Source organism: Bufo gargarizans, chromosome 1, assembly GCF_014858855.1.
Source record: "Bufo gargarizans isolate SCDJY-AF-19 chromosome 1, ASM1485885v1, whole genome shotgun sequence".
Lineage (NCBI taxonomy): Eukaryota > Metazoa > Chordata > Amphibia > Anura > Bufonidae > Bufo > Bufo gargarizans.
In genome coordinates this window covers 653,957,166-653,979,604 of record NC_058080.1, presented here as the reverse complement: position 1 = coordinate 653,979,604, position 22,439 = coordinate 653,957,166, and the positions used below count along the sequence as shown (strand labels likewise).

Sequence of the window (22,439 nt, the reverse complement as noted above, 5' to 3'; positions counted from 1 at the left end):
GAGCTGTGAAAAAAACTGATAGTCCTCCGTTTTTTCTCCACGTCCGTGATCCGTGATTCCAGTCCATCAAAAAAATATAACCTGTCCTATTGTTGTCAGTGGAAAATGGAGGACGGACCCATTCAAGTCAATGGGTCCGTCAAAAAAAACGGATGCACAACTGGTATGTCATCCGTGTCCCCGTCCGTGTCAGTTTTTTTCTACAAGACCTAAGTGCAATAAAATTACACTTTTCATTAACCTTCCTTTTTTCCCCCCTGTCAGACAAAAAAAAGGGAATACACAAAAAACACAACTGAAGCTAAATCGTACACGAACCACTGAAGCCAAATCACTGACAGCAAAAAAACACTGTCGTGTGCATGATCTGTTACAGCCGGGTAAGGCCTCTTTCACACGAGCGTGTGAAAGAGGCCTGATGCGTTCAGGGTGCGTTCAGTAAAACTCGCACTATTTTGAACGAAAGTTCAGTCAGTTTTGTCTGTAATTGCGTTCAGTTGTTCAGTTTTTTCCGCGCAGGTGCAATGCGTTTTCATGCGTTTTTCAGGCACGTGATAAAAAACTGAAGGTTTACAAATAACATCTTTTAGCAACCATCAGTGAAAAACGCATCGCACTCGCACTTGCTTGCGGATGCAGTGTGTTTTTCACGCTGCCCCATTCACTTCTATGGGGCCAGGGCTACGTGAAAAACGCAGAATATAGAACATGCTGCGATTTTTACGCAACACAGAACTGATGCGTGAAAAACAAAGCTCATGTACACAGGCCCATTGAAATGAATGGGTCAGGTTTCAGTGCGGGTGCTATGTGTTCACATCACGCATTGCACCCTCGCAGAAAACTTGCCTTTGGCCCCTTTTACACGGGCGAGTATTCCGTGCGGATGCGATGCGTGAGTTGAACTCATTGCACCCGCACTGAAACCTGACCCATTCATTTCTATGGGGCTGTGTCACATGAGCAGTGATTTTCACACATCACTTATGCGTTGCGTGAAAATCGCAGCATGCTCTATTTTGTGTGGTTTTCACGTAACGCAGGCCCCATAGAAATGAATGGGGTTGTGTGAAAATCGCAAGCATCCGCAAGCAACATAATTTCACCCTCTGCATTGCAACATAAAGTGGCGTGCTGTGGATATCAAATCCACACCTCGGGTCAAGTTATTTGCGGTTACAGTTGCCGAAAGTTTCCAAATCTTGTGGATGAGATTTTTTAAAATATCAAACATTTTGGTTTTTGCTGTGGATTTGCTCCCTTCCTATTTGAAAATACTCTTAGGCTCCATTCACACGTCCGTAATGTTCCGTGCATCCGCAAAACATGGACACCGGCAATGTGAGTTCTGCATTTTGCGGACCGCACATCGCCGCCACTAATAGAATATGTCTATTCTTGTCCGCAATTGCGAACAAGAATAGGACTTGTTCTATTTTTTTCGGGAACGGAATTGCGGACCCGGAAGTGGGGGTCCCCAATTCTGTATCCGGGCAGCACATCATGCTGCCCCATAGAAATGAATGGGTCTGCAATTCCTTTCCGCAAAATGCAGAACTAAATTGCGGACGTGTGAATGGGGCCTTACAGTGCTAGCCAATGTTTATGGGGGTATTCCGGTACGGGCTCATGCACACGGCCGTCGGAATACGATATCCTGCATTCTGCAGAACTGTCCTTTCCTCGTCTGCAAAACGGACAAGAATAGGACATGTTCTATTTTGTTTGCGGGGCTGCGGAACAGACGTAAAGATGTGGACAGCACACGGTGTGCTATCTGCATCTTTTGCAGCCCCATTGAGATGAATGGATCCACATCTGATCTGCAAAATATGAGGATTGGATATGGACAAAAACAACGGTCATGTGCGTGAGCCCTTATACAAAGTCATCCCCATCCGCATACAAGTGGAATACCCCTTTAAGTAGCAGCAGTAAAAGTCTGCACCCTCAGTGCTTTCTTTGAGTGAGATATTCCTGTTCTGCCAGGATCTGTCCAATATACTGAACTGATATATTATATCTATCCGGTGTAAACAGTGACGCATCTTGCATGTCATCCTCAGGAGGGTCGCTTTCAGATGTCTTCACTTTCACTACATAAATTGAGAAAACAATATCTTTCACAATTTGCACACGGCCGTATGTATTTTGCGGTCCGCAAAAAAAACGGATGACGTCCGTGTGCATTCCGTATTTTACGGAACGGAACAGCTGGCCCCTAATAGAACAGTATTATCCTTGTCCGTAATGCGGACAATTATAGGACATGTTCTATTTTTCTGCGGAACGGAAATACGGAAACTGATTGGTCTGTATACACGGAGCGAAAATAAGTTCATGTGCATGAGTCCTAAACCAAAGCAATAATCTCCGGTTGTGAACGCCGCCCTACTCAACAGGAGGATGCGTCGTCTATGGAAATATTCACACCACAGGAAGAGAGTTCATAGTCCAGGCGGTGTGGTAATGTGAGCAGGCTGCAGTATGCAGTATATTACGGTAGTATGAAGCGAGGGATGCTGGGAGAGGCATTGGGGAGCAGGAAGACATGTGAGTGGTGTTGGATGTGTTTCTGCAGAGGAAAAGTGCTGGATGTCATCTAGAAAAGACGTAGATAATTCTATGTACAGATATGGGTATACAGTCACATATATCTGTGCATATACACACACTCAGTGTAGTAATGCTGCGGACAGTAGAAACACGATAGATTTAGCAGCTTGTTTTTGTAGCTGATGCTGGGAGGTGTAGTGCAAAATGAGAGATGTGGGTTGCAACCTACTGATATACGGTAAAATATGAAGAATAGATTCGTATCACTTCTACTGTTGTAAATTGTGAAGTGGTCAAATCAAGTACGTAAAAACATAAGCAAAAAACAGAGCTGGTTTTAGGCTGGGTTCACACATGACTGATTAGCTGCAGATTTTCGGCAGCATTTCTATGTCTAATCTGCAGCAGAAAAAAAATACTTTTTTTTAACGCAACGTATAGATGAAAATTCTAAAATCCTCATCCCCTTTGCTGGTACTGTACAACGCTGCGGACTCTCCCGAAAATCTGCAGCTAATCCGTCACGTGTGAACCCAGCCTTAGGCCTATCACACGATCGTTTTTTTTGCGAGTGTACGGGCCGTTTTTTTGTGTTCCGTATACGGAACCATTCATTTCAATGGTTCCGCATTAAAAACGGAATGTGTTCCGTAAGCATCCCGTTTCCGTATTTCCGTTTTTCCGTTCCGTTGAAAGATAGAACATGTCCTTTTATTGCCCGCAAATCACGTTCTGTGGCTCCATTCAAGTCAAAGGGTCTGCAAAAAAAACAGAACACATACGGAAATGCATCCGTATGTCTTCTGTATCCGTTCCGTTTTTGCGGAACCATCTATTGAAAATGTTATGCCCAGCCCAATTTTTTTATATGTAATTACTATATACTGTACATGGCATACGGAAAAACGGAACGGAAAAACGGAAAGGAAACAGAAACACAACGGAACTCAAAAACGGAACAACGGATCCGTGAAAAACGGACCGCAAAAAAATATAAAAGCCATACGTCCGTGTGAACTAGGCCTTACAGGACAAGATCGTGCAGCATTCTACGCTATTGTGTTTGGCTTTTTTGATGGTATCTGCAATGCAAGTCCCTAAATGGGTTATGCTAGAAAAAATATTGATGACTTAGGCCTCTTTCACACTGGCGTGTGCGCCCTGTTGCCGTATTGCGGACTGGATACACAGGTGCCGTTCCGTGGGCATTCCGCATCACGGATGCGGACCCATTCACTTGAATGGGTCCGCAAATCCGGAGATGCGGAATGGTGCGGAACGGAACAGAACCCTATGGAAGCACTACGGAGTGCTTCCGTGGAGTTTCGTCCTGTACTTCCGTTCCGCAAAAAGATAGAACATGGCCTATTTTTTTGCGGAACGGCCGGATCGCGGACCCATTAAAGTGAATGGGTCTGCGATCCGCTGTGGCTGCCCCATGGTCGGGCAATCACGTTCGTGTGCAGGAGGCCTTTGTCTGTGATTGCGTTCCGTTGTTCAGTTTTTCCGTGCGGGTGCAATGCTTTTTAATGCGTTTTTTATACGCGTGATAAAAACTGAAGGTTTACAAACAACATCTCTTAGCAATGATCAGTGTAAAACGCACTGCATATGGACTTGCTTCCGCTTCCGCTGCCCCACGGACTGTGTTTGTGTATTGCGGCCCGCATTGTGGACCTATTCACTTGAATGGAACAGGGGCACGGAACCCCACGGAAGCACTATGGCGTGTTTCCGTGGTGTTTCTGTCCGTGCCTCCGCACTGCAAAAAAATAGAACTTGTTCTATTTTTTTACGGTGCGGACGTATCACGGACCCATTCAAGTTGAATGGGTCTGGATCCATCGCGGCTGCAGCACGGATGGGGCACGTGCATTGGAGACCTCAAATTGCGCTCCCCAATGCACAGAACGGCCGCACAATGGCTGTGTGCATGAGGCCAAAACATCATGTATTTGATGTGTTGAAAGCCACTTTTCTGTATTAAAGGGGTTATTCGGTTATTTATTCTTTTAATCTCATCTCATTTCAATCTTGTCCACAGTGGCGAGTGGCGGTTCCAACACAAATTGTACGGAGGTTGCGCCTGTGCAGTCAGGCAGCCTCTGGCACTGTGAGGTGTCTGTGTCCGAGGCTGCCTGACTGTGCACGCACCCATGAACATTGTGAGTTGAAACCAGGCTAAGATCACGTGCCCGATGTACGGCAAGTGATCCCAGAAGCGCCCACAACATAATTAGATCAGGTAGTCCAGCGCTCGCTCAGGAAGGTAAAAAAATCATCACAATAAAATTCTGTGACTGCACATGTGTCACGGTCCCTCAGGTGACTGATGTCAGGAAATCAAGGAGATTGGCTAAGCGTGGAGGAATCTAACAGCCTCCTTGATTTCTCTTGATTCAGTGTTAAGAGGGTTAATGACCATTTCCCTTTTCTCAACTGTTGCTCAGTGGTCATCACTTCTACCCTTTATATTCTCACCCACCCTTCTGACTATGCGGTTAATAGCTTAATTTGGATTTGGTTGAGCTGGTGTGAGATCCTCTCTGGTGTTCCTGTTCTTCCATCTCTACAGAAGTTAAGTGTCATGTTTGTTTGTATTTGTTATATTAACTGTTGTATCTGGGCCTGAGACAGAGACTTCCATTCGTCCATCTGGAGAGGAATGGGTTGTCTCTGGTCCTATACTTATTCCAGGGCCTTATAGGGAAATCAGGGCCTAGGTCTCCTGCTTATGAATATTCCTACCTTCAAGGTCTATTTATGTTGATAGGTAGTCAGGGCCCGGATTAGGGTTGTCTATGAGGTGACCTGTTTCTTCCCTAGTTTCCAGGCCCAGTTACTGTTCCCTTTCCCTCCTGTGTTCATTGTGGAGTTGAGTCCCCCCCCACCACTGATCGTGATAACATGATCCAGATTATGCGTGTTTCTTCAGCATAAGGGCTCGTTCACACAAAAGTTTTTTGAGTTCCGTATAGAGAACCATTCTTTTCAATGGTTTCACAATAAAAACGGAATGTAACCGGAAACAATACTGAAACAAAAAATGGAAAAAACGGATCCGTTAAAAACAGCCCGCAAAACACTGAAAAAGCCATACGGTCGTGTGAACAAGCCCTAAGGCTGCATTCACATGTCCGTGGAACACGGCCCGTGAGATACCGGACTGGCATCCTGCTTAGTGCAGGAGCGCACGGCATCATTGGTTGCTATGACGCCGTGCGCTTCCTGCTGCAGCCGCAGTACAGTAATACACTCGTATAGATCATACGAGTGTATCACTGTACTGCGGCTGCAGCAGGAAGCGCACGGCGTTATAGAAACCAATGATGCCGTGCGCTCCTGCACTAAGCAGGATGCCAGTCCTGTATCACACGGTCCGTGTTCCACGGACGTGTAAATGCAGCCTAATACAGTATCAGCAAAGTGCGTGAGATTTGTCAGATCTGATGTACAGTTTGCTTTCTTTCTTAGATGTGGAAATTGACCTGTTGTGCAGATTTTAAGATCTGCAGCTTGTCAATTGTTTGTGTGATTCTGCACCTTCTGTAGAGTGGTTTTCCCTATAGACTTCAATGGGGTTGTTAAAAATAAACAGAAAATCCATGCCAAAAATACATAAAAACTGCAGTAGAAATAAAACAAAACTGCCATACATAGTGCAGATTTTTGTGCGTTTCTTTTTCTGTGGTTTTGGTGCAGATTTTCTTTTCCTTTGGTGGCAGAATTACACGATTTGACCAAGGCCCCGAGTTCTGCATTCATTGTACTGTATGCTGAGTCGGCAGATCAGTCATACAACTGCAAAGTTTTGACGTTCAAGAAGCTGGAGAGAACCCATGAAGAAACAATGAGAATTAGGGCTCATGCACACAAACGTATTTTCTTTCTGCTTCTGTTCCATTTTTTTTGCGGAACGTATGCAGAACCATTTACGTCAATAGGTCTGCAAAAACAACGGAAGGTACTCCGTGTGCATTCAGTTTCCGTATTTCCGTCCCGCAAAAAAGTAGTGCATGTCCTATTATTGTCCTCAAATCATGGTCCGAGGCCCCATTCAAATGAATAGGTCCGCAAAAAATACGGAACGCACACGGAACACATCCATATGTCATCTGTATTTTGTGGATCCATACTGTAGAAATGCTATGCCCAGCCCATATTGCTCATGTGTTTGGTGATTAATAAGTTACTGTTTCTGTTTCCGATCTGCAAAAAACGGATCACATACGGATATGTTTTGTGGAATAACGGAACAGAAGAGGACTAAAATCAGAGAAAAAAAAACTCAGATACGGAACAATAGATCCGTGAAAAACGGACCGCAAAACAATAATGGTCGTGTGCATAAGCCCTTAAGTGAAGTCCGTCATGTCTTGTTCAGTATTACTGCTGGCTATTAAGTGACTGCTTTGTGAACAGCTCATTAAACACGACCCATCACCTCTCCTGTCATGTCTGTCCCACACAATATAACAATTCTGTAGCATCTTTTCATATGACTCTGGGCTGTGCAATCCATCTGTTATTCCTACAAGAATAGTGTTGATCGAGCATGCTCGGCCGAACACCGCATGTGCTCGAGCGCAATTCTCGAGTCTTCTCCCCGCATGTTTGTTGGCTGCTACGCAGCAAATTAACATGCAGGTAAGTACTGCCCTTACTGTAATGCTGTAGCCATGTTGGTTACTGGCATTACAGTAATTGGCTGGCCGAAATGCATCATCGGGTGCTATATAGCACCCGATGACACTTGTTTGGCTCAGTGTTAGTCAAGGAGAGCTGTGCTGAAGAAGGGAAAGATTTTTTTTTTAAGTTGAAAAACTTGTCAGAGACCCAAAAGTCCTTTTAAGGACTATTGTTGTGTGTGGCAGCAGCAATATATATTTTTAGCGCAGCCTGAGCTAAATTGCTAAAACTTTACAGACCCAAAAGTCCTTTTAAGGACTATTGTGTGTTGCAGCAATATATATTTTTAGCTCATCCTGCGCTAAATAGCGTGCAATAGTTAGGCCGCTGCAGACAGCGAAATTATCTGCGCTACATCTCCTGTGTAATGTGTGCGCATCCCAAAAATATCTGTTACATACAGTGTATTTTTCCGTAGACGGTGTCTGCTGTGGACAGCGACGTTCGCTGCGCTACATCTTCTGTGTAACGTGTGCACATCCCAAATACCTGTGACATTCCCTGTAATTTTTTATTAGCTGTTGCTGTAGCTGTGTGACATCAGCGACATTATCTGCGGTATTTGTCCCGTGTGACGTTTCCACATCCTAAATACCATTATTTATTTATTTATTGTTGCGCATACAATTACAAATCCTATGCTACTGTACGGGTGACATACTTTCAAGAATATATAACATTTAATATGAAGAAGGCGAGCAGTAAGGGACAGGGAAATGGCCGTGATGCTGATGGTGCACACAGAGGCCGTGGCCCTGGGTGCGTTGAAACTGTACCTGTTGCCAGAGCACAAGAAAAACAATCATCCACGATACCTAAATTCATGTCCCAGTTTGCTGGGTGGCGCAGGACAATGCTCTCGAAGTCAGACCAGTGTGACCAGGTGGTCGGTTGGATTGCAGTAGATAATGCTTCCAGTCGGTTAAGCACCACCCTGTCGTCCACCAAGTCCAGTCTCAGTAGCCAAAAGTCTGGTCAACACAATTCTCACCCTGATCCTCCTTCCTCCCACCATGGAGAGTCTTGTCAAACAAGTGATCCCACACTTGGATATTCCAGGGAGCTCTTTTTAGCGCCATTCATTCATTTGGGCCTCTCAACAAGCCTGCTTGAAGAGGGACACGAGATCTTCTGCCCTGATTCCCAAATTCTTGAGCATTCACAGTCACAAGAAGATGACGGTGGGGAATGGCAATTAGTGTTTCACGGGGTAGATGATGATGAGACACAGTTGCCAATAAGTCAACGGCAATTAGTGTCTCAAGAGGTTGATGATAAGGATGAGACTCAGTTGTCAATAACTGAGGTTGTTGTTAGGTCAACAAGTCAGGAGGATGAGCAGAGTGAGGAAGTGGAAGAGGAGGTGGTGGACGTAGAAGTCACTGACCCAACCTGGGAAGGTGGCAAGCCAAGCGAGGACTGCCGTACAGAAAGGGAGGGATCAACAGCACTGCAACAGGCTGGAAGAGGCAGTGGGGTGGGCAAAAGAGAGAAGGCGGGCCACACCAAACAGGCCTGCAACTGTTCCCCGGAGCACACCTTGCGGAAATCTCCCTTGCTAAGGGTTAGGTGTTCTGCAGTCTGGCACTTTTTTGAGGAAAGTGCGGACGACAAAAGAATTGCAATTTGCAACCTGTGCCATACAAAGATGAGCAGTGGTGTGAACTCTAGCAACTTCACCACCACCAGCATGATCCGCCACATGTCATCAAAGCACCGTACTAGGTGGGCCGAACGCCTGGGTCCAGAATCTGTGTGTTATACCACTGCCTCCTCTTCCCCTGTGTTATGTGCTGGCCAATCCCCTGTCGAAGGTGCAGGCCCGGATGCCTCCTGCCCTGCACCTGGACCTTCGCAAGCACCATCAGCGACCACATCCACTTCTGTGTCCCAGCGCAGCATACAAATGTTCTTACCCCAGGCATTTGAACCCAAGCTCAAATACCCAGCCACCCACCCACAGGCTATAGCACCAAATGCGCAACTTTCCAAATTACTGGCCCTGGAAATGTTGCAATTTAGGCTTGTGGATACTGAGGCCTTCTGCAGCCTGATGTCGGCGGCCGCCCCTTGTTACGCAGTCCCCAGCCGCCACTATTTTTCACGGTTTGCCGTGCCCGCCTTACACCAACATGTGTCCGGTAACATCACCCATGCCCTGAGCAACGCAGTTTCTTGGAAAGGTAAACTTAACCACTGACACATGGACAAGTGCTTTCGGCCAGGGACGCTACATTTCCCTGACGGCACACTGGGTGAACGTTGTGGAGGTCGGGAGCGAGTCGTACCCTGGAATGGCACAGGTGCTACCGACACCAAGGATCGCGGGCCCTAATTCCATCAGGGTATCCGCCACCACCTACGTTAGTGGCTCCAACCCCCCACTTCTCCACCTCCACTTCTACCTCAGAATTATCCTCTTGCAGCACCAGTCAGTCATTAGTCGGTAGCTGGAAGCAGTGTAGCAGTGTAGCATTGCAGTGGGGAAGCGTCAACAGGCCGTGATTAAGCTGATCTGCTTAGGTGACAAACAGCACACCGCCGCAGAGCTGTGGCAGGGGATAAGAGACTGAGCTGTGGCGCCACTCAACCTAGAACCAGGCATGGTTGTGTATGATAATGGGCGTAACTTGGTGGTGGCTTTGGATCTCGGCAAGCTCACACACATCCCATGCCTAGCCCACGTCTTCAACTTAGTGGTTCAGCGGTTTCTCAAAACCTACCCCAATTTGCCTGAGCTACTGGTGAAGGTGCACCGCGTGTGTGCCCATTTCCGCAAGTCATTGACAGCTTCCGCGGGTCTGTCAGTGCTGCAGCAGCGCTTACAATTTCCAGCTCACCGACTGTTGTGCGACGTCAGCATGCGCTGGAACTCGACGTTCCACATGTTGGCCATGCTTTGCGAGCAGCAGAGGGCAGTAGTGGAATACCAGCTGCAACATGGTCATCGCCTTTCCAGTCAGCTTCCGCTCTTCACAAGCGAGGAGTGGGCATTAATGTCTGACCTCTGTGAGGTTTTAAGAAACTTTGAGGAAGCAACACAGATGGTGAGCGGCGATAATGCTATTATCAGCGTAACCATGCCACTTCTGTGTCTACTCAAACGCTCGCTGCTCAATTAAGGTTGATGCTTTGCATGTGGAAGAGGTGGAAATGGGGGAAAACATTACACCCTCAGTTTGTCTTCTCAGCGCAAATTGATGATGATGAGGAGGGGCAGGAGACGGTTGCCTCAGCTACAGAGGGTAGTGCCCATGGAAGTTTAGTTCCATCTGTTAAGCGTGGATGGGCAGAGGAGGAGGAAGAGGATAAGGAGATTGAGAGTCATCCTCCTGATGATGACAGCGAAGTCTTGCATGTTGGGACTCTGGCACACATGGCTGACTTTATGTTAGGCTGCCTTTCCCGTGACCCACTCGCTTTATGCATTTTGGACAACACCGATTACTGGTTGTTCACCCTTCTCGACCTCCGCTACAAAGAGAACCTCTCATTCCTGTGGTGGAGAGGACAAGCAAAATGCTGCAATACCAGAAGGTCCTTGTGGAAAAATTGCTCCAAAAATTTCCAGCTGACAACTTTGTCAGGCTGCAGAGTACGTAGTTACTTGGGCAACCGAGGGGGAGATGTGGCGAAACGGCGAAGGGGAACACACAGCGGTTCCAACAGAGGCAGGGAAACACACTCAAAAGCCTGGGACAGTTTCATGACACCCCTCCAGCACCCTCACCCTGATGCGTGGCCTAGTGTCACAAGGAGGGAAACATTTTGGAAGATGGTGAAGGAGTACGTAGCAGACCATGTCAGCGTCCTCAATGATCCCTCTGTGCCTTACAACTACTGGGTGTCCAAGCTGGACATGTGCCACCAGCGTTTTGTCAGTGCAGGTATTTAGTGCTGCTGGGGGCATAATAACTGATAAACGCATCCGCCTGTCAACTGAAAATGCTGACAAGTTGACTCTTAGGCCTCATGCACACAACCGTTGTGTGCATCCGTGTCCGTTGTTCCGTTTTCCGTGATTTTCTGCGGACCCATTGACTTTCACTGGTCACCAATGAATTTAATACAGGGGAGGGAGGGAGGGGGGGCCTCACTGGCCACCAATGAATTTAATACTGGGGAGGGAGGGGGGCCGCACTGGCCACCAATGAATTTAATACTGGGGAGGGAGGGGGGCCGCACTGGCCACCAATTAATTTAATACTGGGGAGGGAGGGGGGCCGCACTGGCCACCAATGAATTTAAAACTGGGGAGGGAGGGGGGTCTGCCCTCTGCTGCCTGGCAGCACCTGATCTCTTACAGGTGGCTATGATACGCACAGTCAACCCCTCAGGTGCGGCACCTGAGGGGTTAATTGTGCGGATCACAGCCCCCTGTAAGAGATCGGGTGCTGCCAGGCAGCAGGGGGCAGTCATGTACACAGTTCTTAGTATATTCTAACTTGAAGCGTCCCCATCATAATGGGAACGCCTCTGTGTTAGAATATACTGTCGGATCTGAGTTTTCGATGTAACTCAAATCCGATGGTATATTCTAACATAGAAGCGTTCCCATGGTGATGGGGACGCTTCAAGTTAAAATATACCATCGGATTGGAGAAAACTCAGATAGGGACTCCTGACTTTACATTGAAAGTCAATGGGGACGGATCAGTTTGCAATTGCACCATATTGTGTCAACGTCAAACGTATCCGTCCCCATTGACTTGCATTGTAAGTCAGGACGGATCCGTTTGGCTCCGCACGGCCAGGCGGACACCAAAACGACTTTATTTTAACTTTCCTTCATGTCTGGTGATCCTCCAAAAATCACGGAAGACACACGGAAGAAAAAACGGACACGGATCACGGAACAACGGAACCCTGTTTTGCGGACCGTGAAAAAATACTGTCGTGTGCATGAGGCCTTATAAAAATGAACAAGGCCTGGATTGCCCCTGACTTCTCTACTCCACCAGAGGAAAGCGGCTGAACATGAAGGCACCTTAAATGTGTTTTTATAAAGTACTGAATACAGTGCCGGTTCCTTGTAATTTTTGGAAGCCCTTTCACTTAGTGCATAGGATTTATGAGCGTAAGAGTCCCACTACCTGAACGATTGTACCACAATGTGAATGAGGCCCTCCTTTATGTGATATACAGGTTGTATCGGAGTGCCCCTTCCTTGTAATTTTTGGCAGCACTTGCACTTTATATACAAGTAAATATACAGGAAAGAATGTTTCCTAATAATTTTTCCTCTAAAATCGATTTTATCTTCGGTTTTGAGTGTATTATTGTCAGTCTGTAAAAGTGGCGTACTACTCGGGCAACATCGTTCCCAGCAGCGACCTGGGAGTCCAAGATGCATCCAGACATCCTCCCCATGCTGTTCCCGAACCATTTTGGTGGGGTTTCCATCAATTTCTGACCTTTTCCTATGAACCAGACACCCTCCCCTCTTCACAGCAGGGGGTGCCTAGTTTAATGCTCGGGTTCTCCCATTGACTTCCATTGTCCCCGGGTGCAATTTGCGAAACGGCACGGACAGCCTTTACATATAACTGCCTATTCTTGTCCGCAAAGCGTGGACAACAATAGGACATGTTATATTTTTGGGCGGGGCCACGGAACGGAGCAATGGATGCGAACAGCACACGGAGTGCTGTCCGCATCTTTTGCGTCCCCATTGAAGTGAATGGGTCCGCATCCGAGCCAAAACGGTGGCTTGGATGCTGACCAAAACAATGGCCGTGTGCATGAGGCCTTAAACGGATGCTTCAGACTGATACTGTACAGTGGCATCCATTGCCCATTGTAAAAAAAAAAAAAAGTTTTTTTTTTTACTGGACTGTGCAGGATATAAGAGCGTGGTGTGTTGCAGTTTTTATCGTATCCTTTTTTTTTTCTAACACGTACGTCAAACAGAGGCATAAAACGTGATGTGAACCCACCCTTAGTGGCCTTGTTAAAGTGAGAGAACATGAAACTATACCCTCTGAGCAATGATATTAAAGCGTGGCTGTTACCATTGCTAGAAATTCTGTTTTGTGACAGCGTTAGTGCTCATTCACACGAGTCATGCAGCTGTCATCACGTTGTGAACGCACCTCGGGGAATATCACTCATAAAGCCTAACGATTGCACATCTCTGATGTTCAGGTACACTGTGCTGCAGGCGTTGGATTAACTCGTAGAAACAAATCCTGGTTGTGGGAAACCCCAGTGCGAGAGATGTAAGGAGCAAACAAAGAGCGCGTGGGATCAGAAACGACCCAGGTGCCTATGACATAAATAGTGATAGCCGGGGTTGTAGCTATAACTACTGCCTTACTGTCGTATAGGCACAGGATAGGAGTGCACCAAACTAAATTCAGTGAGGCAACTTTCACATCGGCAGCATGGATTTCGGCAGAGAACAGCCTGCCAGAATTGTCCGGATCCGGCACTGCCGAATGCAACCAAAACATCTGTCAGCTCCAATCCAGCAAATATGCCGAGAATCGGCCAGACAGAAACCAATGCACACTGCATTTTTTTTTCGGCCTATTCTTGGAAATCTCTGCCAGAACTGGCGGCCAGGTCGCATTGCCGCAGATGTGAACGTAGCCTTAGTATTATTCTTGGGATATATGGTACCTTCTTGGAAGCTGCAATGGGCTACAGACATGCTAGGTGCTCACTTATGTTCTGTATTGCATATACCTCTGTGGATATATAGGTTCATGGGATGATATTCTGCTCTTTATGAGGCGGCCATATACAGTATTTTAGCAGAACGAGATTACAGCCGAGAGCTGCTCCTGCCAACTCCCCCCATATGCATGCACACTTGACTTGGATGAGTGCGCATTGTATTCTTAGTAGGAAGAGGTGGTAGAAGCAGCTGCCATACAACTCTGGCTTTGGTTTATCTCCTTGAAGACATAGGCATTTGGCAATGTTGAAATCTATCCTGACTGATCCTTCTTCCTCAGAAATCTGCAACACTTGTAATTGTGCTTTCTTCTAGAAACAGCGCCACCCTTATTCCTGGGCTGTGCCTGTGTATTGAAGCTTAGTTTTGTCGAGGATAGCTTCTGCTGCTTAGACCCCTCTCAATCTCAATGACACCTGATTTAGCAACATAAATGCTGGCAGATCTCCTGCACATCTCATGAAGGGCTGCTTTCTTCCCTTCCATGGGCTCTAAATGTATGTCACCAGGTGCCTTCCTCCTGCGCCACAATCACGTTCTGCCGACTTCTGAAAATTGGCAAGTACGTGATAAGAACCAGGCATTACTATGTTTTTGATGGCGAGACCCCAGTAGAAAAAGCTTGCAAAGTCCTCATTTAGCGTATTCACTACAATTACATTTCTATGTACCATACCCATGACAGCATGTATATCACAAATACACTACTGTAGTTAGAGGGTTCATACAACCCCTATAATGCCTCCCCAAATGCCCGGGCACCTCACGCAGATTGTATTTGCCTCGCTCCCTGAAACCCGCGTCACTCCTGATGCCCGTATTGCCGTCGCTGCATCTCCCCATCGTCTGGATGAAAACATCCTGCAACGTGGGAGGTGGTGACAGCCAATAGCAGGCTGTGACGGGGACGAGCCCCCCCTCGCATCGCGGGTAATGCTAGGGGGGATCGTCCCCATCGCAGCCTGCTATTGGCTGACCCCCTCCTGTCGCCGGATGTTTTCATCCACGCAGCGGAGAGATGCAGGCACGCTGCGGGCATCAGAAGCGAAGCAGGTGCCGCGGAGCGAGGTAAGTGCAATCTGTGTGAAGTGCCCGGGCATTTGGGGAGGCATTATAGGGGTTGGATAACCCCTTTAAAACAGGGAATTGATATGAATTCTTCCTGACGGATAAAGGGGCTGTGCCAGGCTTAAAAGTTGCCCCCTATCCACAGGGACTATCCGACTGCTGGGACACACCATGACCCTGAGAATGGGGCTTCTGTTGCCCCTGTCGGAATGAAGCAGCAGACTGAGCAGGCGCACTGCTGCTCCATTCATTCTCTATGAGACTGAGAGATTGTACTCTGCTATCTCCTGCAGTGCTATAGACAATGAATGGAGCAGCAGCAGGCTGGAGCTACCAGTGGGTGTTCCCCACCCCAATCAGATAGTTATCCCCTATCCTGTGTGGCGAAACCAACCTCGCCACTGTGTTTTGGAGGGGCCTGTTTACCAGCCTCTTGCCTCAGGATTATGGCCCATACTAACTTTAAAGGAGAAGACAGACCGGCCGCACAGCTTAAATCTGTCTTTGGAATTGTATTTTATGTTATGTGAGGGTACCCAGATAGCTAATTTTATTGTATTCGTGTAGTCTGAATGCCATTCACCTAATAATATGCACTCAGACTTGAGCTATCTGGGGATATATTAAATGTCTGTGTTTACTGTAATGGTTGTGACATTGTATATTTGAATAGTGATTTCTGTCCTGTTGTCCCCACATGTACAATGGCGATTTCCCTTTGTCCTGAGAGATAATTGAATTGCTCCTCAGGTGTCGCCAGGGCAGAGAGGAGGAAACCATGATGCATTGTGGGGATGTATTGTGTCTGTGTTTCCTGAATTGCTGCATATCGGTCCTGTGTCACAGTCTTCCTTCTGGTCCCCTAGGGGCGTGTCCACCAGATAAGGACCTGCATAAATACGGGCGGGTAGCCTTCAATAAAGTGTGCCTGTTTTATCCTTCATCATGTTGAGGCTGGTGTTTGGGTAACTGATCAACACTGGGGGATTGCTATACGCTGAAGATTTGCTATACTCCCCTGGCATAACTACTAGCTCTTGTAAGAGCTGATCCTGCTCTCTGGCTGTAGGAGAGGTTCACCCACTGGAGCCTTGTCGTAGGTCCAGGGTGGGTAGGAGACGGTGAGGCCTCAACCACGCTTTGGCGGTTCGTGGGGTCTGCAGCGCTTACTGTGTCAAGTGGAGTGCTTGGAGACCTCGGGAAGCACTAGGAGCATCTATCGACGGAGATACGCGGTCGGGGTGCCAGGAGATCCGTTACACTGTGGGTAGGGGATAACCTTTTAACTTGGCACAACCCCTTTAAGATCTGTTCAGATATAATTTATGCTTGAGGCATGTGCTAGAAGTACTTTTAATTACATTGCCAAATGTATGGCTCCAACACTTATTGACTTACTTTGTAACAAAAAAATACATTATTTTGTGGGATGCAATGTATTAAAAAGCGCACAGAGAATCCTATACTTTGTATGTTTTCTCTTTGTGGGGATTTCCTCCCACACTCCAGAGACATACTGATTTAGATTGTGAGCACCCCTGGGTACAATGGGTGATGATAACTTCTGTAAAACGCTATAGAATATGTTGGCGCTATATAAGTAAATAACATAAATAGAAGGTATACCGGTCAAACAAGTAAAAACTACACTCTTTGATATACACTGGGCCCATTGTACTATATAGACTTGTTTGGGGTTCGGTGTATGTCAGGAGCACTTACATGTACAGAATATCTGGGCAATTATTGGAAATTGGAATATTTATACTCAGTTCCGATAATGATTGGAAAAATCAAACTGAGCATGTGCGACCATTTCAGCGATGTTACCAAGGGGGATGAAAAAATAAGGAAAAGAATAAACAGGTGGCTTTATACAGATAGATTTTATTGAACAAATCAGTGGCTATAATTACATTTTCTAATTAAAAGTACCTCTTTAACAATGCAATCATGGTTGGAGAGAATGAAAAAAATAACTGAAGTAAATGAGAAAAAAAAGTTCCGATTAGTTGCGTCCAGCGCTCCCTGAGCTCTTCTGGATATGAGGTATATTTTAAAAATCTGGTCGGATTTTCTCTTCTTCAAAAGCTTAAACTTATAGCCTTCTGTATTTGAAGGGATCTGTTGAGGACATGTTAGGATAATTGACTTTGTATCACAATGTGACAATGTCTGACTGCCTGGTATAAGCTAGTTAACTTCTGGATGTATCTGTGACCCGTATCGCATTGTCCTATGGATAAGAACTGTGATTTATTTCTGTATAGTACCACTGTGTTATAGAGCTGTCATTGAAAAGTGAAAATAGTGGAAAGTTATGCTCAGCCCCTCTAATATTAACCCAAAGCAAGAAAAATGGAAATTAAATATATAAACGGATTAGTGTACAATTTGACTGTAATACTACTGACAGCACGGTGGTGAGTGGATTACACACGTACTTTCTCAGATAATCAAAGTCGTACATTTAGAAATGAGGTGACCATAATCCTAAAGCTATTTCTATCAGCCCCATAAAAGTGAATGGAGTGGTGGCTGCACTTGTGCGGTACGCTTCCCATTCATTTCAATGGGACACCGCTCGGCTATTTTCGGTGCTCCCATAGTAATGAATGGAGGGAGGTCGTGCATGGGCGGTCCGCCCTCCTTCAGTTTTCAGGCTCTGTTCTAAGATAGGTGCACACCTATCGGACATTGAGGGCATAACCTAGCTGTCTGAGGTGAGACAACCCCTTTAAAGGTAATTTTATTTTGCTAAAACCAGATACAGGCTTTTTTCCAAATCTACAATTATGTCTGATTGTAGATTTTTCTGTTCGCAGTACATGATTACAGGAACATCCATCTCTGCTGAGCCGCTTCGGTGCTCTATAAACAGCAGTTCAGAGGTCACTGTGCAGAGACGGCAAGAGGTCGGCTGCGTCCATCTGTTGTCAATGGAGGATCTTGTGTTCTTTGCCTCCTGCTTTATAATAGAGGTTTTGTCATTCATTGTATTCCTGTCTGTGATGATAAATAGGATGACTGCTGAGAAGTGAGAAAAAGAAGGGTTAGCCTATTGTGAGACTCAGTGGTTGATGTGAAAACTGCAAGATATCATTATTTTTTTTAAATATATTGACATGTTCTTTGCTGTGCTAGATCTTTCTGCTCACTCCTTCTGACTGTGTTAGAGATAACAGAAGGGAAAGGGAGGATTGTAACTAGAGATGAGCGAATTTTTCAAAAATTCGATTCGGCCGAATAAATAAAAAAAAAATTGGTTTGATCTAAGTTTATTTGTGGCGAATCGTGTTACAAAACAGCTATTTCTTGGCTGCAGAGAGCTTTTATAGGGGTGTAGAACACTGTGCCCTGCAGTAACACACATAGGGAGTGTGCTGTGGTAGTGAAACAATACTGTGAGTCAGTATGACATGCAGATGACAGGCGTCGCTCTTAGAATCACTGCACACTTCACTTATTAGGGCAGTCACGGGGCCAAAACTGACCAAATAACTCACGTATGAAGCACACTCCTTTTACACGATCATCAGCTGATTCCACATAGATGTCTACAGAACCTGTTCTATTAAACGCTTATACAAGTAGAGCCCCCCGACAGAGTGGAGAGGGTGTCAGCAGTAAGTCTGTGTTAACGTCACTGATTATTTTGCCCTTTCTCTGATCCGTCAGAACAATAACCCACAAAAAATGGATCCTGTCTGTCGAGCATACGCCTTTAGAACATATAACTGCACCGCTGAACGGCACATTTATTTTTATTTTGCCACTAATACATGACAAAAACTGCTTTAGAACATATAATTTCCCTTTTTACGACGCATGCAAATGTCCCCTGATTAAGATACATTTTTATTTATTTTTTGTCATTGATCCCCCTCTAGTATGTCACAGTCCATGTTTTGGTACTATTTGTGCACTTCTACGTATTTGGTGGCTGCAAATATGAGCTGAAGGTTTTTCAGGTATACCTGCCATTAAAGTAAATGAGGCCCGCCGCGAACTTGAGGTTCGCGAACATTTGATCGCGTTCGCGAACCGTCCCGGCTGATGTTCGTCCATCACTAATGGCCGGAGAACCCCTTTAAGATTTCCATTCAATAGAATTAAGGTCTAGGCCATACCCTGAAAAACAATCTCATGGCATTATCCCTCCTCCATTAAACTTTGCGGTTGGAACAGAGCAGTCAGGCAGATAATGTTCTCCTGGCATTCACCAAACCCAGATTTATCTATCGGACTGCCAGATAGAGAAGCATGATTTATCACTCCACAGAGCACATTTCCACTGCTCCAGAGTCCAATGGAGACAAGCTTCACACCGCTCTGTCCGACACTTAGCTTTGTTGCAACCATGGGAACCCATGCCATGAAGCTCTCGCAGCACAGCTTTTGTGCTGATGGAAATGCTAGAGGAGGTTTGGACCTCTACAGAGCATTAGTGACTTTGTATGGGGGCAATTTTTCATTGCTGGTGTATTTGAGGTTAGTTTTTAGACTGGAGTTTCGATACACACCTGTGCCAAATTTATTAAAAGTTTACAGTAATGATAAATTTGGTGGAAGTGCAATGTGGTTGTGCCTTTTTCAGTAAAAGTACGCCCGTGGAATGGCTGGCATGGAGTTGCAATTCTTTGTGACTTTTTTTTTTTTAAGTTGCATTTCATAAATGTGACACAAAAGTAATCTACTCTGAAATTCTGCCCAAATTTTCACTCCAAATCTGTAGGTGATGCTGGAAGGCGCAGTGCTCAAAGAGTCACAAAATTGACCCCAAAAAGTCACAAAAACCCCTATTTGTGACTTTTTCATGCCATAATTCTGGCGTATAGGGCTTGATAAATTCCCCACCAATGTGCCTTAGTTCTCTGCGACCCCACCTCTGTAACTTTGTCATGTCACTTTGGGGCGGAGTTGCTGAGATTCTTAAATGCTTCTACTTTGCAATAATACCTCTTACAGTTGATGGTGGAATATCTGGGAGGGAAGACATGTCATGACTTGTTGCAGCAGTGGCATCCTGTTCCAGTACCTTGCTGGAATTCAGTGAGTTCTTTAGAATGACCCATCCTTTCACAAATGTGTGTAAGGGCAGACTGCATGGCTAGGGGCTGGGTTTTATACCCCTACGGCAATAGGACTAAATGAAACCTCAGAATTTAATGATTAAAGAGAACCTGTCACGTTGAACATGGTGTCTGAGCTACAGGCCACATGTTAAAGAGCAGGAGGACCTGAGCAGATTGATATATAGGACTGCCCCCTTGACTTCAAAGCCCAGAATGAGCAGTAATTTAAATGTATAAATTACAAGTTTTACTAAATCTTTTCCGACAAAACTATATACTGTATCAATCTGCTCAGCTCCTCCTACTCAGATACCATGTTCAACATGACCGGTTCCCTTTAAGTGGTGTCCCAATACTTGTCATAATATAGTGTAGTTACCGTGCTCAAGACCTCCTGTTCATTTATATAGCCAATATAGTGTTAGTAAATACATAATCCATGTATTCAATTTTGCATTGTGTATTTTCATATGTATTTTTTACTTTGTTCACTCTGTGCTTAACCCCTTCAGGACCTCTGGCGCACATGTATGACGGAAGTCCAGTCTCTAAACATTGCACCCGCTCGCACGTGTAGCGAGCGCCATAACTGCTAGGTTTCTGATATTTTACATAACAGAGGCTGATAGCATACATTTTCACTTTCAGATGCCGTGGCCAAATGTGACCATGGCACCTGATCAGTCCGGAAGCAGAAACCGCACGCTTCCGCTCTGGTAACAGTGTTCCATAGCTGAGATCGGGGAACCTGTTACATTGATCTAATAGACGGAAGCCTCAAGCAGACTTCAGAGTCTATTAGATGAAAATACTAATACAGGCCACTAGGTGGCAGCACTGTATTGTTATACTGAAAATGAAGTGTCCAATGATGGCTATATACCTATCAATGAACACAATGGGCAATATAATTATATGCCATAGTCACCCAGGACGACTTAAAAAAAAAAAAAGTTTAAAAAAAGTTTTTATAAATAAATATATATATATATATATATATATATATATAAAAGTTTAAATCACCCCCCATTACCTTAAAATAAGAATAAAAATACTTACCTAATAAAAAAAATAAACATCATGGGCATCGCCGCGTGTGAAAATGCCCATAGAATTAAAATATTATAATATTAATGGCATACGACAAATGGCGTAATGTAAAAAAAAATTAAAATAAATGCCAATTTGCCATTTATTGTCATTTTAACTCCCCAATAATTATTTTATAAAAAGTGATCAAAAAGTCACACACACTTCAAATTGGTATCACTGAAAAGTACAGATCACCGCGCAAAAAATTAGCCCTCACACAGCCCCGTACACCTAACTACAAAAATGCTATAGGGGTCAGAATATGGTGACTAAACTTTTTTTCTCAAAAGTTTAATTTTTTTCCCAGTATTAAAACGTATCGTATCGTTGTAAATGTACTGACATGGAGAATGAATATAACAGGTCAATTTTACAGCATAGTGCATTGTGTAAAAAAAATAAAAATCTTTGCCAGAATTGCATTTTTTCCCAATTCTACCCCATTTGGAAAACATTTACGCTTCCCACTACATTGTATGCAACCATAAATGGTGCTATTAGAAAGTACAACTTGTCCTGCAAAAAATAAGCCCTCATAAGGCTATGTGAACGGAAAAAAAAGGACTATGGGAAGGCAGGGAGTGAAAAAACAATAACGCAAAAATGGAAAATCTCAGGGTCAAGGGTTAAACAATACAATTACAGCAATATCAAAAATGCTGAAAATTTACCTTGTGTCACCATATTCTGACACTCATAGCTTTTTGTTTTATATATTTTTGTCTGTACCATTTTGGGTACATATGACTTATTGATCTTTTTATAAACATTTTTTGGAGGTGATCAAAAAACGGATTCAGCCATTTTGATTTTTTTCCATGAGGGAGTTCACCTTGTAGGTTAAATATTTTTAGATTTTAATAAGCCAGACATTTTCAGATGTGGCAATATTAGTTATGTTTACTTTTTTGTTGTTTTTTCAATCTAAAATTGAGAAATTAGGTGATTTGAATTTTTAAGGACCTCCAAAAGTAGTATTTTTGAAATACTACTGATACCATGAGCCACTTTAGAAAGGCAGCAGGAGATGCAGTTCCTCAAGAGCTGGTGTAAGAAGGAGGGATTTGGGTTCCTGGAGAACTGGGCTGATTTCTCTGTCGGCTACAGGCTCTACCGTAGGGGCGGGCTGCACCTCAATGGGGAAGGTACAGCTGTTTCAGGGGAGAAGATGGCTAGAAGGTTGGAGGAGTATTTAAACTAGGGACTTGGGGGGAGGAATTACATTATAGGAGGGGACGATAGTGCAGATAGATACCTGGGGCGAGGTAATGAGACTGGGT

General features: G+C 45.1%; 1 protein-coding gene across 4 annotated transcripts in view; it reads left to right on the top strand.

Moving 5' to 3' along the window:
- The first annotated feature begins 2,528 nt into the window (after positions 1 to 2,528).
- The window catches only part of ATG10 (autophagy related 10), a 171,421-nt gene continuing 151,510 nt past the window's right edge, over positions 2,529 to 22,439 (top strand). For all 4 annotated transcript variants that reach the window (XM_044291590.1, XM_044291566.1, XM_044291583.1 and 1 more), the window contains exon 1: positions 2,529 to 2,553. The gene's annotated coding sequence lies outside the window, so the exon portion shown is untranslated. The remainder of the gene's footprint in view (positions 2,554 to 22,439) is intronic.